General features: G+C 36.8%; 1 pseudogene; it reads left to right on the top strand.

Moving 5' to 3' along the window:
* The first annotated feature begins 3,202 nt into the window (after positions 1-3,202).
* On the top strand, positions 3,203-13,933 carry LOC112180233 (annotated as a pseudogene).
* The last annotated feature ends 1,624 nt before the right edge of the window (positions 13,934-15,557 follow it).

The raw sequence follows: 15,557 nt of genomic DNA, 5'->3' as shown, positions 1-15,557 counted from the left end.
AGAACAAGTAATTTTCATGTTTTATGGCACAAATATATTTATATATATATATGAATTATGATCCAACATTAGTCGGAAACATTTATTCCGACAAAGATGTTGGTTGAAAATATGTCATAGAAAAAGTTTTCCGACAACCTTTGTGGTCGGAAAATATTAGTCGATCGGAAACAGTTATTCCGACAAAACGAGTGGTCGAAACTATTTCGCCGAAAATAGATATTCCGAAAAAAATTGTGGTTGCAACTAATTCAACGGAAATTGAATTATTTCCAATGAAAAACTTTAATTCCATCAACTTTTTTTTTTTTTTTTTACGAAATAAACATTAATCCCGACCAAAAGAATATCGAAATCCGATGGCCATTTCCCACAAGAATTTTTGACTGTTGGTGGGAAGAAAATTATTTCCTACCAAGGCATTTCCGATGACTTTCGATGATGGCTTTTTCATAGGAAAAATGTATTTCCGACGAAAATACCCTATTTTTGACTAATTTTTTATGGTTGGAAATTACCGTCTTTGTTGTAATGGAGCAGACTCGAAAGGAAAAGCCGAGATGAGAGACATAAAGTCTTAGAAGAGGGAAGATCCATAGGGAAATTGTAGATCGGTGCCTCCCCTAACTCTCAATCTAATGATCCAGATCAATATAGATCTAGATTTGCCTATAGAAAAGAAGGGAGGAAAACTAAGGAAGTGTATTTTGTTTTTGTTTTTTAGAGAGAAGGTAGACTTTCTCCCACTAGGAATTATTTGATTAGACTTGCTATAGTTGATCACTCGATATGTTGACAAGAAACTTTTGAAAAAAATTCAAAAAGATGCAAAATATTCTTGGCAGCTTTAAGAGAAACCTTGCTAAAAGTCCAGCATTCATTGGCAAATATTGAAATACGTGCTTCTCTCCAAAGTCCTAACTCCAAAATTCAATCCAAACTGTCCCTATCAAAAAGAAAAATGAACCATCTTATTTTGATACCCAACTGCCGACCACAACATAACTATTACACTGAAAACTCAACTATCTCCCACACTTGAAAACTGAACTCCAGTGTTCCATATAGAGAAACTTGTCTTTGAGAGTTAAAACAAACTATAAGTGAAAATCAACTACACATGGAAAAGTAAAAACTTAACTGTCACACTTGGAAATGTAATTCCAATGTTCCATATAGAGAAACCCAACAAGAGTTCTTGAGAGCTATATCTAGCTATATGTGGAAATCAATCTGCTTCTCTTAATAATAACTAGTCTGAAACTACAAGCTCTGCATGCGTAAGAAAATATTTTCATTTATAAAAATAGTAAAATTTATTTAAAGAAAAAACGATACAATGGTTTATACAAATAATGGGTAGTTATCTGCAAAGATGGGTAGTTTTCTTCTTTTTAGTAATTTTTTTTATAACTTTGTTATTATATTTAGTATCTCTTATTTATTAAACATTAATTTAATATAATATGTAGTGTGACAATATTTGTGACTATTTTCATATCCACTTCGGCTGCCAAAGTGTATATTATAGATAGATAATGTAGATACTAATGAAATTCTAATCAAATAACTATTGTCCATATATTGATCCCTACTTGATAAAAATGAAGTTTCACTTTAATTAAATTACCATTTTTCTTTGAAGAACGAAAGTCATACCTATTAATTTACAATTCACACTCATTCTTTCTTAATTTAATTGAAAGTGTTATAAAAGGACAAAACTAAAATTTTAAAAGAAAAATCGTTAAATATATATCTTAAAATAAGGAGGGTGAATTTTTAAAAAATTTTCCCTAAAAATAAAAAACGAAGTATACAGTGAAGTCAGGGTGTTGGTTAGCATCAGAGCTTCAGAGGGTTCATGAAGGGTTAGTCGGTTGTAGCAACAGTAGCAATAAGGAAGGTACCCAAGTTTGGGACACTTTGTGGAAATTAAGAATTGCTAATAAGGTGAAACTTTTTCTTTGGCGTGCTTGTAAAGGCTTCCTACCTTGTGCTGCTAATTTGTTCAGAAGGCATGTGGGAAATTCTAGCCTTTGTTGCCGTTGTGGGAGGGAGGAGGAGACAACAATCCATTGTATGTGGAGCTGTCCGTGGTCTAAGAAGGTTTGGAAATTCTCATTCTTAAATGGAGTTTATAAACAATGGAGAGAACCTAGTTTCATTGACTTGTTTGCGCATGTGGTTAAAACTTCCTCCAAAGAGGAGGTTGAATTGTTCAGTGTTATCTGTTGGTTACTTTGGAAGAGCAGGAACAGATTTAAGCACGAAGGAGTTGTGGAGGAGAGTAAGCATATTGTATGGAGTGCGAATGAGTGGTTAAACAACTTCCAAGATGCACAAAGAAGTAATGAGACCGTGACTAAAGATGCAACACAAAAGAGAGTGAAAGTCAAGTGGAGGCCACCTACTGCACCAAATCTGAAGTTGAATACTGACGCAGCAATAGATTATAAACAGAAGAAGGCTGGTCTAGGCATGGTTGTAGGAGATGGTGAGGGGAAATTGAAGTGTGCAGGGCACAAGGTACTGCCAGGAAACCCATCTATTGTTGCTATTGAAGCTCTTGCTGTCTATCATGGACTGCTTTTGTGTAGAGAAGCTGGTTTTCAGAACTTAGTAGTGGAGAGTGATTCCACCATAGAAATATTGATACGTTGAATAAGACAGAGCTTGATCTTAGTGTGGAGGGTGGAGTCTTGGATGATATTAAGTGCTTGGCTTCAACTTTCGAATCAGTCCTGTGGAAGAAAGTCAATAGAGAAGGCAATATTGCTGCACACAAGATGGCAAAGCATGCCTTGATGGCTGACGAAGATAGACTCTGGCAGGAAGCAGGGCCACCTTGGCTTACTGATATCATTTTAGATGAATGTAGAAATTGATGATATGGGGGGTGGTGCTCTTTTTTACTTGCTCTGATCATGCAGGGTTTTTAGCGAGACCACCTTAACCCCGAAGGTTGTATTGACCATTTGTTATCGATGAAAGTTTTTTTTAACTGATCAAAAAAAATATATATATCAAAAACGAAAAGTGTTCCAAGTTATTGCTTTACGTACGTAGTTACTACAAAAGTCAGTGTCAGACGTCACCAGGAAAACGAAATTCGCATCGAGAAGATTAACTATATAATGTGGAATGGAGAACATGAAGGAGTTGGATACGAAATATCTCCCCCTACGTACTCCATCCAACCACCGGTAATGGCTACTTCTCACGAAGAATCTCCGGAGACCCAAAACCCACTCATAGACGACGTCGTAGACAGCGCCGCTGACTACAAAGGCCCAGAGATGCCGGGATCGCTAGGTTTGCCAGTGACCCGCGTTCCCGATCGAGCGATCCGAATCGCGGTACGATCGCGAACTAGATCGGTAACTCCAGCGATCCCTTATTTACCCAGCATCAGGTGATTCAGATCTGGTGTTCTTCAATAATCAAGACTTCGTCAGTCATCATTCAATTAAGTTTACCCACTTCTGCTGCTCCACTGAGATACCCACCTCTGCTGCTCTGCAGAGATTTATTTCTACTGTTTTAAGTTTATCCTCTTTTTGGTTTTTTTAAGAAGATAATGACTATTCTAATAAAATAAAAAACGATAATATGTAAAAGAATTCTAATATCTAATTTTACTTATTTATCCTTTCAAATTAATGTGGTTTTCATAGTAGATGTATAAGGGTTATTTACGTAAAAAAGTTATGTTTCTAAATATACAATTAGGAGTATGGTTTATCTATTTATTATTTTTTTTATAATTATATTTATCATATGTAATTTATTTTCAATAAAATTTTCACTAATATATTCTAGCGCACCGCGTACCATAGAAACTGGCGTACCGCGTACCTGTAACACGTACCCGTACCGTAACGGCCCGCGATCCAGGCAACACTGCAAAGGCCATCCAGTCCACAGATCCACCTCCGGCGGTTGGCGTTCCGCATCCTTCATAATAGGTAACACAATCACTTGCCTTCACTTGCAGTACTGAGAAGCTAAAGAATCATTTGAATTTGACTCAGGGGTGGAAGTTGCGGAGAGGTTCGCATACTATGGGATTAGCTCCAATCTGATAACGTTTCTGACGGGGCCGTTGGGACAGTCGACGGTGACGGCGGCGGAGAATGTGAACATATGGTCCGGAACATCGTTCTTGTTTCCTCTATTGGGAGCGTTCGTGGCGGATTCTTTTCTCGGTCGCTACCGCACCATTATTGTTGCTTCTCTGCTCTACATTTTGGTCTGTCGCTTTCATCCCATTTTTATTCTTTTTTCCGCTCTATTATTTATTTTGCAATCAGTGAACGTGCTTATAGTCAATGCGGGTTAGCTTTGTAATTTGACTTATCTGCTGACCCGACCCGCTTCTAGCTGATCCGTTTCCAAAAGTTTGAAACTTTGGATGATCTGAATCTATGGCATGCGTTTTTTTTTTTTTTTTTTTGTCTTTTTGATGGATCCGATTCCGGGAAACATTCTCGTATTGAAAAGCAATAGATACTTAGAAAGAACACTAACCTAAACCTAGCAACTAGCTGTTTGTCATGGATGAGAAGAGATTTCCGAAATCCGAAATCCGAGAAATGGAACTTAGTTGTAGTAATGTTATTTGCATGTATCTGGGTGTTTACGATGTGAAAATGAACGAGGTGTTATCTCCATTTCCATCATACATCAGATGGAACTGAAAAATACTGCAGATTTGATCTATATTTCACTTTACCTTCTGATGGAGGAGCATGTTACCAATGATTATTGTTTTCTACATCTTGCCATGTTTGAATATTATTGTTGTTGACCTATATTGGAACAGGGACTCGGCTTGTTGACCGTGTCGGCCTTGCTTACTTCTTCTGAGCTTCAAATAGTGTTATTCTTCTTCTCTCTATATCTAGTAGCAGTTGCGCAAGGTGGACACAAGCCCTGTGTTCAGGTTTTAGGGGCAGATCAGTTTGATGGACAAGATCCAGTGGAGTGCAAAGCGAAAAGCTCATTCTTCAATTGGTGGTACTTTGGTATGAATGCAGGCATACTATTGACATTCTCAGTATTGACCTACATACAGGACAATCTAAGCTGGGGTCTGGGTTTTGGAATTCCTTGTGTTGTGATGGTCCTTGCACTGATTATTTTTGTCAGTGGAACTAGGACATACCGGTATAGCATCCAAGGGGAGGAGGAAAGCCCATTTGTGAGAATTGGCAAGGTTTTTGTTGCTGCATTAAGGAACTGGCGAACTAGTCCTTCAGCAATACCTTCTGAAGAGGAATCCCGTGGAACCTTGCCTGATCAAAGGTCTGAACAATTCAAGTAAGCATCTTATATGCATAGGTTTAGATTAAAGAGAATGGGGAGTAAACTCGGAGAAGGATTCAATAAAAGAGTTTGATACTTATGATGCCCATTTTATCTTGCATGACTCTTCTGAGTACTGACTTTAAAACTATTTGATGGATGAAGGTTCTTATCAAGTGTTAATATTTCCCATTTGGATACTGTCCCTATCAGTTTTACATAGCACATAACGAAGATTGTCATATTTCTTCTTATTATCTATATGAATCCCAATTTTTTTTTCCTTTTCTTTTTTTGGGTCTGATGTATACCAGTTAGTTTGTACTCAGGCATATAATAGTTGGGATTAAGGTACACTGAGTGAAAAATCTGTCATTTATACAGCTATGCGTATTCGTTGTTTTGTAACAAGGGCGCGCATTTTAGAATTTATAAATGCACTTTTCTTGTGGTTTTTGTAGAACTAATTTACAAGACAAACTCACACATATATATGTTCATGATTAACCCTAAACATACCATTGACATCATAAGTTGAGGCCATTGTTGCAGCTGCAAAAACAAGGATGAAAACGAGGTTGAAGTCTTCTGCTATTCACCAACTGTAGCTTCTGAATGGGCAGAACACAATGCTTGTAGAACGGTGGTGATAACAGGGACCCTAACCTCTTATATATATAAGTTCAAGTCCTAGGAATCCTCCCATAAAGGTTTTCCTTATGGAACAAGACTTGTATCTTAGATTCCTAATGCATCACAGTTTAGGACTTTCTTGTAGTCCAAATAATGGATTCCTAATCCAATGATAAATACACTATCACATTAGATATCTAGGTTGATTCTTTTCCATATCCATGTTGTATTCGATTTCATGCTTTGATGGTTTCCTAGTTGCTCTAGGATAACTTGTGATGAGTCCACAATTGATCTAACAATCTCCCACTTGGACTATCACTGGTTATCTAGGACAACCAAAACTGAACAACATCAACTCGTTTACAACCAACTGTAGTGTGCACCAGAATAAGGAAAAGTCTCAAAATCCATTCAACATGGTCAAAACACAGTAGCTTAAGCAGAGTAAGGAAAAGCATACATTTTAACAAAAATGCAGCACTTCCAGACCACTATCATAAACTCCTGCATTCCACATATGCTATTAAAACAAAAGATGCAGTATATGAACATCGTGTATTACCAGAAGATCATATACCTAAATAGTCCAACTAAATGTTTCAAAATGAAACTCAAGCATAACTGAAAACACTGATGGCCTTAATGCTTGTACTTTAAACTGAAAGAACATGTTCACTGAATTTACAAGACCATCTGACATTTAGATAAATCAAGAACACAAAATAAAGTTGCAGAGAATTTTAATAAAATTGCAGTAACACAACTTGAATGAAATACCTCGAGAATTTTATTGATAATCAAAATTCAATAATACATAAAGTTGTGATGATGAATAGACTGGAATTCACAACTACCAGAACCTTACAAGAACTTAGAAAATACAAAACTCATAAAAATTTGCTCTTACTAAATAGACTCCCACTGAACTCAAGAACCTAAACTAGGTAAAACACCAATGTTCTCAATATGTTTCTTAAAAGCTGCAACTGACAATGCCTTAGTGAATGGATCTGCAAGCTGAAAGTCTGTGCTTATACTTAATACTGAAATTTCACCATGCTTGACTCTCTCTCTCACACTGTAATACTTGAGGTCAATATGCTTTGAGTTATTTGACCTTTTACTGTTTTTACTGAAGAACACAGCTGCCTCATTGTCACAATAAATTACAAGAGCATCAGAAACTATATGACTTAAAATTCTAGTCTGCATCAAGAAATTTCTAATCCATAGCCCTTCACACATTCCTTCATATACTGCAATAAATTCTGCCTGCATTGTAGATGTTGTCACTAAGGTTTGTTTCATGGTTTTCCAAGCAATAGCCCCTCCTGCAAGCATAAAGACATATCCACAAGTCGATTTCTTGGAGTTTTCCATCTGTCTATACACAAGCATGTGGTTTTTAGTCCTCTGCAAGTACCTGAGTACTTTCTTTCCAGCTACCCAGTGTTCATGACCTGGATTAGACTGAAACCTGGAAAGAATACCAACTGCAAAAGACAAGTCAGGTCTAGTGCAGACCTGAGCATACATTAGACTGCCAACAAGCCTTGCATAAGGCTTGGACTCCATATTCACCTTTTCTACTTCATTATTTGGACTTTGTTTCTTAGTGAGCTTATCTCCTTTAGACATTGGAACTTCCCCTGATGCACAAGTCTCCATGCCAAATCTTTTCAGTATTTTGGCAATATAGCTTTGCTGGGATAAACCTAGCAGCCCCTGTGCTCTATCTCTCTTAATTTCTATTCCTAGTACATATGATGCCTCTCCTAAATCTTTCATGTCAAAATTCTTTGACAGAAAAGCTTTGGTTTCTTTAAGTAGCTTTAAATTGCTACTGGCCAACAAAATGTCATCAACATAAATTACTAGAAATATAAATTGGTTTCCAGATGTTTTGAGATAAACACACTCATCCACTAGATTCTCAGTGAATCCAAAAGAAGAAATCACAGAGTCAAACTTTTCATACCACTGTCTAGAGGCCTGTTTTAAACCATAAATGGATTTCCTTAACCTGCAGACTAAGTCTTCTGTACCTGGTTCCATAAACCCTTCAGGCTGCTTCATGTAAATAACCTCATCGAGTTCTCCATTCAAGAAGGCTGTCTTGACGTCCATCTGATGTAGCTCCATGTCAAACTGAGCTACAAGTGCCATAATGGTCCTAAAAGAGTCTTTGGTTGAAACTGGGGAAAAAGTTTCAGTAAAATCAATACCCTCCTTCTGTGTGAAACCCTTGGCAACTAACCTAGCTTTATATCTCTCAATATTCCCATTTGCATCTCTCTTGGTTTTAAACACCCACTTGCAGCCTATAGCCTTTTGATTGGGGTCAGGTTTCACTAAATCCCAAACTGCATTGTGGTTCATGGACTCAATCTCAGCTTCCATAGCTTGTTTCCACTCATTTGACTGACTGCTTTCAATAGCTTGATTGAAAGTAACTGGATCATTGTCATTTGCAAGATCAATTTCAACTTCATGTTCTTGCAAATAAACAACGTAGTCAGAATCTTCCCCCCCCATAAGTTGGTTTCCTTGTCTTATGAGACCTTCTTAATTGGGGATTTTTATTTTGTTGTGGTTCTGCAGGCTGATCTTGAGGTTCTACAGCCTGTGGTTGATCAGGTAAGGGTTCAGGGTTAGCTTGATCATCTTCAAAATGCATTTCTTGATCAACAAGTTGATCTTGTGCATTTTGAGTTTCTGGAACACTAGTGGCTACTTGTGTATCTTGAACTATAGGCAATATACTTTCAGTATGCGCATTATCCACAATTTCTTCAAATTCTGAAGATAAATCTTCCAAACTTGTATTGTGAATTTTCTCATCCAAGAATTTTACTTGATGTGTTTCAAAAATTCTTGGTGAGTGTTGAGCTGCATAAAGCTTATAACCCTTAGATTTTTCAGGGTAGCCTATAAAATAGCAGCTTACTGTTTTAGGATCAAGTTTGTTAATGTTTGGATTGTAGATTCTAGCTTCTGCAGGGCAGCCCCACACATGACAATGGTGGAGGCTAGGCTTTCTGCCACACCATAACTCAAAAGCAGTTTTCTCTATACCTTTACTAGGTGTTCTATTGCAAACATAGTTTGCAGTCCTTAAAGCTTCACCCCATAAAAACCTAGGTAGGCCTGTTGTGCACATCATGCTCCTGACCATATTCAAAAGTGTCCTATTCTTTCTCTCAGCCACACCATTTTGCTGAGGATTATATGGTGTGGTATATTGAGCCTTAATGCCTTGTACTTGCATAAACAAGGCAAAAGGACCTTTTTGTTGTCCATTCTCTGTGTATTTTCCATAAAATTCACCACCTCTATCTGATCTAACAGTTTTGATTTTCTTCTCTAGTTGTTTTTCTACTTCAGCCTTAAAAATTTGAAAGGCTTTAAGTGCTTGAGATTTTTCTGAAAGTAGATAAACATAACAATATCTAGAGAAGTCATCGATGAAGGTTATGAAATATACGTTTCCACAGATTGTTTGAGTTCTAAATGGACCACAAATGTCAGTGTGTATGAGTTCTAAAAGTGCTTAGCTTCTGTATGCAGTCTTTTTCCTTAAGTTTGTTATTTTTCCCTTAAAACATTCAACACAATCTTGTAAATCAGAAAAGTCAAGTTCATTCAAGGTATTGTTTTTAACCAAAAGTTTCAATCTCTCTTTTGATATATGGCCAAGTCTTCTATGCCACAAATATGCAGACCTTTCATTGCAATTAGTTCTTTTAACACCAGTTAAAGTGTTACTCGATGTGTTATTATTTTCAACAAGAGAAATTTCTTGTTGACTGTGTGAACAATTTAACTGTAGGTAATCATTCAATATAACACCAGAACCAATTTGAACTGAATCTTTAGAAATAATAATTCCATTATTGTCAATAAGAAGTCTACATCCAGATTTAACCAAAAGAGAAACTGAAATTAAATTCCTTCTCATGGAAGGTACATAATAAACATTATCTAAAACTAACAACTTTTCTAAACCAAGATCTAATTTTAAGGTTCCAATAGCTTTCACTGCCACTCTCATGCCATTGCCTACACACAGGTTCACTTCATTACTTCTTGGGACTCTCTTCCTTATGAATCCCTGCAGAGAATTAGTAATATGTAAGGGGCTTCCTGAATCAATCCACCAAGTTTTTGGTTCAACATTAACTAAATTAATTTCTAAAGAAAACAGTGAGTTAGAAAAATTACCCTTTTTGATCAACCAATTCTTAAAGCCTGTGCAGTCTTTCTTCATGTGCCCTACTTTCTTACAGAAATAGCACTTGAACCTAAATGGTTTGTTGGCTTTAGCTGCTCCTGAGGTAGATCCTTTGAAGATGGTTTTGGTAGGCTTGAGCTTGGGCTGGTTCTGGTATTTCTTCTTAGGCTTCTCAACAAGGTTCACTGAGGTACTTGGCTCTCTTTCCTTCCTAATTCTGTCCTCCTCATCTACACAAATGGCAATCAGCTCCTTGAGGCTCCATTTTTCCTTCTGAGCATTGTAGCTGGTTCTTAGTTGGCTAAAACTATTAGGCAAGGAATGCAGTGCAGTGTGCACTACATAGTCATCAGTGACCCCCATGTTGAGGTCCCTTAGCTGAGCATTAATCTCAATAAGCTTCATGATATGCTCTCTCACTTTTCCTGTTCCAGTGTACTTAAGGTCGTTAAATTCCTTTGCCAGCGTAGCTGCCTCAGCCTTATCACTTTCCCGGTACATATCATGAATGGCATACAAAAAATCCATGGCTAGATCAGGTTCCTCTATGCTACCTCTAACTGTGTCTGACATGGTAGTCCTAATAACATTCTTTGCCATCTTATTAGCCTTATGCCATTCCTTAAAATATTTCTTCTCTTCATCTGAACTTTCACTAGTAAGCTTCTCAGGTTCATCCTCAGTTAAGCAAAGGTCCATGTTCTGGTTCATGGCTAGGTAAAATTCTACTTGGTTTCTCCACTTCTTGTAGTTATAGCCAGTTAGGAGCTGAATGGTGTTCAAGGTCACAGTAGGGATTCCTAAAGAGCAAAACAAAATAAAGCTTTGTAAGTTTTCTATCTGTAAAGTTCTTAAAATTTTTAAGTTTTATGTTTTCTGTAACTTCAAGCAATATCAAAACCAAAACAATGCAAACAGAAAACAAAACACAAGCAATGTCACATATCAATAGCCCTTTAACCAAAATTAATAGCATGCATCACTTTTAAGCAGAAGACATGATATTCTGAAGGTTCCAAATCAACATGCCACATTTATTCAATCCAAGTTATCCAAAGAATCCAAATCACATCTTTAGACAGAAATTTGAATTTTAAGTATCCATATTTGAAAAGAATGAATATGCATGTTGCTATCTGCATCCTAAAATCACACTGTACTACTTCTTTGGAAGCAAAATTATATGCATGATTTTAAAACACAAGATACAATTTTCTGGTTTGTTAACTTGAGGTTGTCTGCAAGAATTAGTGGAGATTGCTTTGTGCAATATGTTCACTCAAACCTACAGAAAACACAAACCACATTTAGCTTGAAAACTTGATTTTCTATCCGGATTAATAATCCTTATAAGAAACTAAGCTCTTTGTACTTGTCAAAATTCAACAATGCTTAAAATTTTGGGAGTTTTCTGTATGCATTGTTATATCAAGATTCACAAATACAAATTCAATAATTCACTTTAAACATGCATATCATGTCATAAACACAACCAACACAGATATGCAAGCAACAATGTCGATTTCACAAGAACACAAAAAACATCCAAGAAATTTAAATTTCATCCGGTCACCATCTACTCTAGCCTATGCGCATGCCGAGAATGCTACTAGGGTTCTTGTGCTCATCAATCAACAAAACAAATTGAATCGAAACTGAATTTTTTTGTAAAAACCAACCTTTGCAAATTTTCCCAATTTTTGCTGCGAAAACATTCGCGGAAGCATGAATTTAAAACCAGAGTGCAGCAAAAACATCCTTCTTGGCATCATGATTCGACAGCATAAGGGGTTTTGAATTCCCAGAAGGATGAATCATCCTTTGTGCTTCCGATTCCAAAACCCAGAAAAACCCATTTAACCCAGATGACCGTTGTGAAATAACGGTCATCTTCTTTAGTTTTTGAAGGAATAGGTTTTCGAGCCGGGTATGGGCTTGGATCAGCACATGCTGTGACTTGGGCCTTGAAGGTTTTTCTGAAGAGGCAAACGAGGGTTTTTTTTTTTTTTTTTTTGAAAACCTAAAACGATTTTTACATCGAAAATAAGTTTGAAGAACAATTTGTGAGCCTAAGCTCTGATACCAATTGTAGAACTAATTTACAAGAAAAACTCACACATATATATATGTTCATGATTAACCCTAAACATACCATTGACATCATAAGTTGAGGCCATTGTTGCAGCTGCAAAAACAAGGATGAAAACGAGGTTGAAGTCTTCTGCTATTCACCAACTGTAGCTTCTGAATGGGCAGAACACAATGCTTGTAGAACGGTGGTGATAACAGGGACCCTAACCTCTTATTTATATAAGTTCAAGCCCTAGGAATCCTCCCATAAAGGTTTTCCTTATGGAACAAGACTTGTATCTTAGATTCCTAATGCATCACAGTTTAGGACTTTCTTGTAGTCCAAATAATGGATTCCTAATCCAATGATAAATACACTATCACATTAGATATCTAGGTTGATTCTTTTCCATATCCATGTTGTATTCGATTTAATGCTTTGATGGTTTCCTAGTTGCTCTAGGATAACTTGTGATGAGTCCACAATTGATCTAACAGTTTTAGATGGTACAGCAAGAACTATGTCGTTTCAGTGCATCAGTTATACTACATAACTACATATACTTATGGATGCTATTGAACTTCGCCATTTAATGGAACTTTGCGTTATTTCTTGTAAAGTGACTTTATTTATTGAAAAAGCCGTCATTCCAACTAAAGAAACTCCTATATACTATTTGCTGTACTAATGTCGTTATATTTCCCTTTTAATGTAAATCTTTGTTCTTCATGTCACTGACGATAGGAAACTGTGATTGATCTCATAAGTTACAGTACTCCACCAAAGCTCTTTTGAAGCTTTTTTAAGTTCTTTTTCCTCTAATTTTGCAGGTTCCTCAACAAAGCCTTGCTTGCACCAGATAATTTGAAGAAAAAAGGGAAGGTGTGTACCATCGCTGAGGTTGAGGAAGCAAAGGCTGTTCTGAGGCTGTTTCCAATATGGGCTACATGCTTGCCATATTCTATTGTATTTGCACAGTCCACTACTTTCTTCACCAAGCAAGGTGCTACCGTGGATAGAACTATCGTGCCCGGTTTTGACATACCGGCTACTTCACTTCAATCATTTATCTGCCTTGCCATAATAATGATCATACCCATTTATGACCTCATTTTTGTTCCAACAGCAAGAGCTTTCACCAGAGAACCCTCTGGCGTTACAATGCTACAAAGAATCGGAACTGGGATGTTTTTCTCTATCATATCTATGGTCGTTGAGCTTTAGTTGAGATGAAAAGGCTCCAAACTGCCAAAGATTATGATCTGGTTGATTTGCCAAGTGCCACAATTCCAATGAGTATTTGGTGGTTGGTTCCTCAGTACTTTTTGTATGGACTAGCTGATGTTTTCACCATTGTTGGTCTACAAGAGTTCCTCTATGATCAGGTACCAAATGAATTAAGAAGCATGGGAATTGCTCTCTACCTCAGTATATTAGGTGTGGGAAACTTTCTGAGCAGCTTTCTTATCTCTATTATTGAGGAAGCAACCAGTTGGGGAGGCCACACTAGCTGGTTTTCCGACAACCTTAATCTTGCACATCTTGATTACTTTTACTGGTTACTAGCAGCACTCTGTGGAGTAGGATTGTTGGCCTACATGTATTTTACAAAATCTTACATTTACAATAGGGCTAGTACAATATAAACACAAATCTGAATCGTTATAATTACCACAAGATACAGTGTCATCACATCTGTTGTGGTAAATATGAAAAGTGTATAAGTAAATCAATTGTGTTGTGTATTGTTCTCCCACAAACACGTACTAGCATTCCTTCTCTAGTCAGAAAAATACGTTTCCATTTGATTTTGATCTTGATTGATACTGTGTGTCAGATAGAATAAACCATCCAACATGGTGGGTAACTCCAAAGAGGACTGGAGTTAAATAGACCTAGTTTAAGAAGAACATGGCACATCAAATACAAAATATATTTGGGTACGCAATATCTCTTCCATTTCACAGACACCAGCGCCAATGGCTACCTCTCCTAAGACCCAAACTCCGCTGCTAGACGCTGATAGTTACCTTTATTTGACTAGGATTCGTATTCTGTTTCTGAAGCGTCCTTCTTGGACTAGGTTTGATTGGCTATTGCTATGTTTCTGGATGGTTCTCAACTCCTACATAATGTCTTCTAAATTGATCAACAGCCTTCGAGAAAAACTCCAAGTAAGTTGTCGGAAAAAGTCTCCCAAAAAGCTTCGTGAAAGGCTGACAGTTTCTGCCTTCTCGGGAAGCCTATTTTGAGCATTATTTCCCATTTCCTTGATGACTTTTCTGACCAACTCTTAGGCTCATGTTGTATTAAAACATCTTGTCTTTAAGGAATGCCTGCCCTTTCAGCAAGAGTCCACTTGGAATGCTACAAGAAAAGTTTTCCAAAAATTTCCCGATAAGCTTATTCTAAACTGCAGTTTTCTGCTTTGCAGTAACTGTTTTGCACAACGATTTCCGTAGAGTTCCCTTGTAATTTCTGACCAAAGGAATGATCATCCCTAGCATTTGTGCTTCATGGCTCAATTTAGACTTTTATTTTTCTGGGATTGCTTCACTAAGTACTTGTGCCCCTAAAAGTGGTGGTGCTGGAAATTTTTTTGGAATTTCACATTTTTTCTCTCTTGTCAAGATTTTCTATAAAACATGGAATTAGATTAGTCAACACTATATTGGACTTTTAGAACAAGTAATTTTCATGTTTTAACACAAATATATATATGAATTATGATCCAACATTAGTCGAAAATATTTATTCTGACAAAGCTGTTGGTGGAAAATTTGTCATAGAAAAAGTTTTTCGACAACCTTTGTGGTTGGAAAAAATTGGTCAGAGACAGTCATTTTGACAAAATGAGTGGGTCAAAGCTATTTTGCCGGAAATAAATATTATGACAAAAATTGTCGTTGCAACTAATTCATGTAAAATACAATTATTTTCAATGGAAAACTTTAATTCAATTGACTTCTTATTGGACTAAACAAACATTAATTCCGACCAAAAGAAGACAAAATCCAATGGCCATTTCCCATGGTTGGTCAGAAGAAAATTATTTCCTACCAAGGCATTTCGGACTACTTCCAATGATGACTTTTTCATAAGAAAAACGTATTTCCGATGAAAAGATCCTATTTCTGACCATAAAAAATGGTCGGAAGTTACCGTCTATGTTTTAATGAAGTAGACTCGAAAGGAAAAGCCGAGATGGGAGGCATAAAGTCTCAAAAGAGGGAAAATCCATGGGAAAATTTTAGATCGGTGTCTCCCCTAACTCTCAAGCCGATGATCCAGATCAATATATATATATATATA

Source organism: Rosa chinensis, chromosome 7, assembly GCF_002994745.2.
Source record: "Rosa chinensis cultivar Old Blush chromosome 7, RchiOBHm-V2, whole genome shotgun sequence".
NCBI lineage: Eukaryota > Viridiplantae > Streptophyta > Magnoliopsida > Rosales > Rosaceae > Rosa > Rosa chinensis.
Note: the sequence above shows the minus strand (reverse complement) of the source record. Positions and strands in the feature narration are given on the sequence as shown.